Here is a 6340-nt window from a genome sequence, read left to right as displayed (position 1 = left end):
TTAATACTATATGCATGTCATAAATCACAATTTGCAAGTTTCTTCAGCCATTTATATATCACTTTTCGTTTAATTAATCAAAAATACAAAGAGAAAGATACTCAAATATCAAGGCATGTCCCTAGTTTAATCAATTGCCTCCTTTAAAGGTCAAGCAGTATTATTCTTTTTGGACTTTCTTTGATGTATAAAAATGATATAATTAAGAGTAGGAAAAAAAGTATTACCATAATATTTAACATAAAACTAAAAATAAAGCTGTTAAGCACTCCATGATTAGGGCATGATGCATACATAATCTAGTTCTTCCCTATCTTGATCTTTACAGTGAAACACATTTGCTTCATACAGCTAAAAAAAAAAAAACATAATTTAATTTATGAAATGGTTCTAAAATTTGTATTGTGTAATAGAAATGAACTTTGGCAATCATAAACTTGTAAATATTAGATAAGTATAGGATAATTCAAGTTTTTCCTCATGAATATCATGACTTACGACATTACATTGAACTATAGACTCTCATATGCCAGGTCTTAAAACACACACACGAGCTTAAGACTCGTCCAACATGAATTCTTAAACATATGGTTTCAATGATTATAATATTTAATTACTCTCAACATATATCATACTCTATCTCAATCAATACTTTATACACACAAATCAAACATTACAGAATATTATAAAATATTAAATATAAGAGTAAAGTATATAAGTAATATTTTATCTAATTTTATTAGACTAAAACTACTTACCCCTTTTTATCCTCTTTCTTTATATAAAGTTATCATATTCAACTAAAAGAATTATATTTAATATAATTTCATAATATAATATAAAAATAAATAAAATAAAACTTAAAAGTAAAACTTTAAATAATAAAGTGTGAATCAATATTTCACAATAAATAATTAAGAAAATAATAAAAAAATAAAAAATAAAAAGGTAAATATTTCACTAAGAATATCTATAACTATATATAAAGAGGATTCCCTCTTTTGTGTCCATATTTCATAATTCCAACTTTACCCTTTATAATATAACTATTTGTTAAATTTTTAAAAATTAATTGTTATTTTTACAAATTTTTATAAAACTATTTACTTATTTCTTTTTTCCTTTTTCTTCTATGCATCAACCGTTATTTTTTCATATTTTTCTCATACATTCACTTTATTTTTAATAAATATAATTTAATTTTGTTTATTAACTTAATAATATTACAATATCTTCCATTACTAATATAATATTTATAAAGAGAATTCCTCTTTTTGAATCCACTTTTTATTTTTCAATTTTACCCTTAATTAATATTTTAAAAATTAATTATTTTATAATTATTTTTTTAACCTTTTTTAATTTTTTTTATTTTGATCATTATTCTAAAAACATTTTTTGACAGTTAATTTATTTAACAATTATTTTAAAATTTATTATATATTTAACAACTATTTTAAATTTTATTATATATGTTTAAAAATAAATATTATTGATCTTATACAAATTAAAGAATGCAAATACACATGCGCGACAATGCATGTGTGTTCCCTAGTATTAAATAACAACGATACAACTAAATTAAAAATAAAAGTGTTGTTTATAAATAGACTGTGCATCAATATATGGAAACGAATGATGCAGCGTTTTTACATAAAATGGGTGAGGTTTTTTAGTGGTTTCCTTTTAATTCTCTTGAGAGAATTCTAGTCTTCTTTAGTATTTCTTAAACTTATAACAAAGAAAGGTAAAGACTAATATTTTCGTAATTTTGTGTATGACCACTAGTAAATGTATATAAGAACTTATTTTTCCATTGTTGTATCGTTGGTTGCAGTCGCTTTTGACAATTTTCCTGTCTTGTTTCATTTGTCGCTTCAAACAGAAAATCCAAACATAAATCATTAACTAGAATCATTGTTAAGAGTATTTTTCTCTTAATTGTGGGTTGAGGGAAATATTGTAGGATTTTCTTATTTTTATTTTAGTTATATTTTTTTAACATTTTCCTACAGTAATAAGGATGAACAATGGCGTTTAAAAATGAAGTTAACAACTAAACAAAGTATTTAATAATGTAAATATTTATATATAAAATACTTATATGAGGAAATAGTGTTTAAACAACTTGTTTTTTTTATGAACAAAAAGAAATATATATTAAGAAAATAATTTGGTTGTACCAATCTATATACAAGAATCATATATATATATATATATATATATATATATATATATATATAATTAAGTACACATTGTATAAAAACGAAGTGAATTTGTTAAGCAACTAACAACTAATAACAACACACATAGAAAAGAAAGCAACACATGAGACGCTATCCAATAAGCTTTTGTAACATTTGGATTGACAAAATGTCAAAAGAAGTCTTCACTAAAAAAACATCCATATTTTAGTAGATGACTGTGATGTGGGAAGTTTGTTTTTATAAGAGATACCAAAGCAATAAGCAATATATTATCGTGCACACAACAATAATTAGTTTAATGATATATGAAAGCAAATGAAAGCATATGAGAAGATGGGTGAACTGTGAGAATAAAGGTGCATTAAAATCCAAACATGACATGAGTTTTTGTCTAAAAAACGGATGAAATTAAATTATAAGGTCATTTTCAAAATGTAGTATTAATTCTGGTAATCAATTTTGGATTATATAATAAGCAGTTTCATGTAATTTTCTCTTACACAACTAATGCAACTCCAATCATGATGTCTATTCCTTATCTGGCCATCTTTTTCACGAGATATGAATTATTGATCACGTTTAAAACTATATGAAGCAAAATTTGCAATATCATATGGTGCTTACCAAGTGTTAAACAAATAGAGGTTGTTGAAGGTTGAAGGGAAAAATTGCTTAACGAGGGTTCTTTCTTACCTCTTAACAAATGTTTTTGTGTGGCATGAGAGAAATAGGAATCGGGTTGGTTTTGAGTGGTATTATTATAAGAGGCGAACATGAGATCCCTTGTCCTTTTCCTTTACAGCATAATGAGACGAAAGCATTTGATGAAAGTTGAAAAGTGAGAGCGTATGAAGAGAAGAGAATTGCGTGGAATAAAGTATTGGTTCATTCCGGGGTAAATTAATCGAGAATATCTTTGTCAGAAGAAACATTTTTAGGAGAAACTAATGAGCAAAGGAGAGGACAAGAACACAAAGGGAATAAATTTGTTAATTTGTTATTCACTTTTTTCCCCTTTCTTGAACCTGTTTTAGCCGTGATGCTAACATCTGTGTTACCAGGACCAATGACCATTGCGAGTTGTTTGAAAATAGTCAAGTTTTTTAGAAGACAATGGCGCAGGATGTTGACAGACACACCAGAACCAAACCAAGGGCTTGTATTTTATATTGGTATTTGGGTGGATTTGTTTAATAAAAAAATAATAAAAGAAGCAGATTTGGTCCTCCTTTTGCATGTTTTTTGGGTGTTGTCAGAATCCCCAATTGGGAGACCCTGGCATGATGTAAAAAGCAAAATTGAATAGGCACATGGGAGGTATTGAATTCTGGTCACTGATTACTGAAAAAAATGAAATAAATAAGTGGAAGCATCACGTGATGAACTTTAAAGGAAGGTAGCAGCAAATGTTAAAGGGTTGGGTTGTGTTGTGGGTGGTCCTGTGGTTCAATAATGAAGCCATGCCCTGCTTTTTTGTGAGCCATATTTGTTCATGAATGATGATCCTGAAATGGGGGTCTAGGAGGAGGATGAGCCACTACTATTGATAGCGATCAAACTCAGGCACTCGTGTGCTCTCGCTGCCACCGAAAGTGAGAGGGGGCACTTTTTTGGTCTCAGACTCAAAACAGAGTGGACACGTGTCGACCCGTTAGTGGGCCAGGACATTTGCCCCCATGTGAAGTATTAACCTCTGCAGCTTCTCAGATACGCCTACTAAATTCATGAGTTTATTATTTGTGATGAGGGAAGGAAGTGAAGGGTTTGGCCGGTAAAGGTTAATAATATCAGTGGGGTTGTGGAAGAGAAGGAGAAAGAGAGAGAGAGAGTGATGTAAAAATGTCAGCAGGGTCGTACGAGGTGGGGGACAAGCCACATGGGACCATAGTAATGTGTCGAATAAGCATGTTTTTTGGCACTTTCGGCAAAAACTTTAGACAAGTGCAGTTAGCTATGCAATTTCGATGACACAAACTCCCTTTCCAACGGGGTAACTAACGGCTAACCTTATCCTGCACCATGCCATTGCTTACTTACTCACATAAAACTCTTTCCACAACTTCAGTATCGCAAAACCACACCAATTAAGAAAAAGCTGTCGCACCCCATTTTTGTTCCACCACTGCTGCTGCACCTGCCCATCACGCACAACACAACCTACCAAAACCTCTATCACTATATTTTCAAATTTTAATACATATTATCTTAAGTTATTTCTCAACACACATTTATACTTTGCCGTAATTTTCTCACAATAATTAATTTCGCAATGAAAACTCGACCGTCTCGTCAGACAATTTTCAAACCTTGCTACTAACACTGCACGCCGTGAATTCCTTACCTTAACAGACATCATTTCCATTAATTGGTTATTACCCTCAACGGTAGGATAGTTCCGATTGTAGGCTGCGTAACTCTAATCTACCACCTACTTCTTCATCATCATCATCATCATCATCATCATCACCTTCATCATCACATCAACATTCTGTTCTTTTATCAATCCACCACTTGATTTCGACAAAAAATGATTGATATATATATATATATATATATATATATATATATATATATATATATATATATAAATGTTTTTAGGTTTTTTAGGAATCAAAACAGAGCAACAACCAAGATTCACGAGACCTCTAAATCATTCTTGTCCGGTAGGTGATTTTCTCATGAACGTCGCAAGCTAATTAGGTATTGAGATTGAATTGGAGAAAAAGGTAAAATTGAAAAAAAAAAAAGGAAAATAGAGGGAGATATAATATGTATGTACTGGACAATTAACATAAGCCGAGACGAGTGAGGGTGAAAACGAGGCAAATGATAACAAAAATCAAGAGAGAGAAATATATGACACGTGGCACAGGCGCCAGAAGGTGGATCAACTCGGCGGCGCGGAGGTGGATGCGGCGGCGGCGGAGGAAGAGGAAGAGGAAGAGGAGGAGCCGAGGAGTAATTGAGCGAGATCCGCCATGGCGCGAACCTGCATCTCGAGCGCGGGTATGTAATCGATGGCCTCTTCGAGAATGATCGGGAGCGGCTCTTTTCTGCAACCGGGAACCAACCGGCCGAGGACTCTAACTCTGCGCTGAACGGCGGGAAGGGTTTTTCCCTTGAGGCGGAGGACGCTGAAGCGGGGCTTCTTGGGGCGGGGCGGACCGAGCGCCACCTTGTGTCGCCTGTGCGGTGTCTTCCTGAACTTGAGCTTGAGGCGGTTGGTGAGGATGGCGCGGCTCCAGCGCGTCCTCCCGCGGGCGGCGACGGCGAGGACTCTGTCGGCGGCCTCGCGGACGGCCCTGCCACGGCGGGGCGCGTCGGCGGAGATGTTGACACGCGCGATTGCCTGGCGGAGCTTGGAGGAATAGAGGTTCTGCTGCGCGTGGGTTTTCCATCTGGCGTGGGGTTGGGGCTTGGCGGGGGATTTCTTCTTCTTTGGGCGGTGAGAGTCACGCGTGCGATCGGTTGGGTTTGGCATGAGAGAGGAGGACATCTGGGACGATGTTAGAAAAGGGTTTCTATTTCTGGGAAATTGTTGGATTCAGATGGATGTGCGAAGATTCCGATGAAAGAGTGAAGAAATTATGCGTAGATTCTAGAAGTGAGAGGAGTGGGGTTTGAGGTTTGAAGGGTATATATATAGATAGATATATTGTAATTGTAATGCAATGCAATCTAACACAGACTCAACTTTTAGAAATGAATGAATGAATCGATGGTGTTTGTTTTGGTGTTTGGGTGGGTGAGGTGTCCCTTCACTCCCTTCCTCTGCGTCTGTTCAAGCTAGAGAGAGAGAGTGAAGCCTTATATAAACCATTTTCTTTTTCTTTTTCTTTCTTATTAACCTAATTCCTTCCTTCATTCCTTATTAATTAACCTTCTTCTTTTTTGGGTTTTCTTCTATTGGGCCTTGCTTCACTTCCTGCACTATAAACCATTCACACTTCTTTTTTTAAATGAAAACTCTTCTTTTCTTCTACTTCTTTCCTATTTTCCCAAAATAAATCTTCATTTAAACACTTCTTTATAAAACTCTACCAGCTGTTTACAAACTACTTTTTAAAACAAGCTACCATTTTTCTTTGCGTTTACGAATGCAATTAACATCACTCTAAGCTCGCAACGATAAT

The 6340-nt window shown here is 33.9% G+C and overlaps 1 pseudogene; it reads right to left on the bottom strand.

Annotated features, from left to right (window-relative positions):
• Nucleotides 1-4960: 4960 nt before the first annotated feature.
• LOC114187104 (transcription factor bHLH148 pseudogene) lies at nt 4961-6006 on the bottom strand (annotated as a pseudogene).
• Between the last annotated feature and the right edge of the window lie 334 nt (nt 6007-6340).

The sequence above is a fragment of the Vigna unguiculata genome, chromosome 6, assembly GCF_037176805.1.
Source record: "Vigna unguiculata cultivar grain cowpea cultivar isolate G323 ecotype 2 chromosome 6, ASM3717680v1, whole genome shotgun sequence".
Lineage (NCBI taxonomy): Eukaryota > Viridiplantae > Streptophyta > Magnoliopsida > Fabales > Fabaceae > Vigna > Vigna unguiculata.
This window is presented reverse-complemented; position numbering and strand designations above follow the sequence as displayed.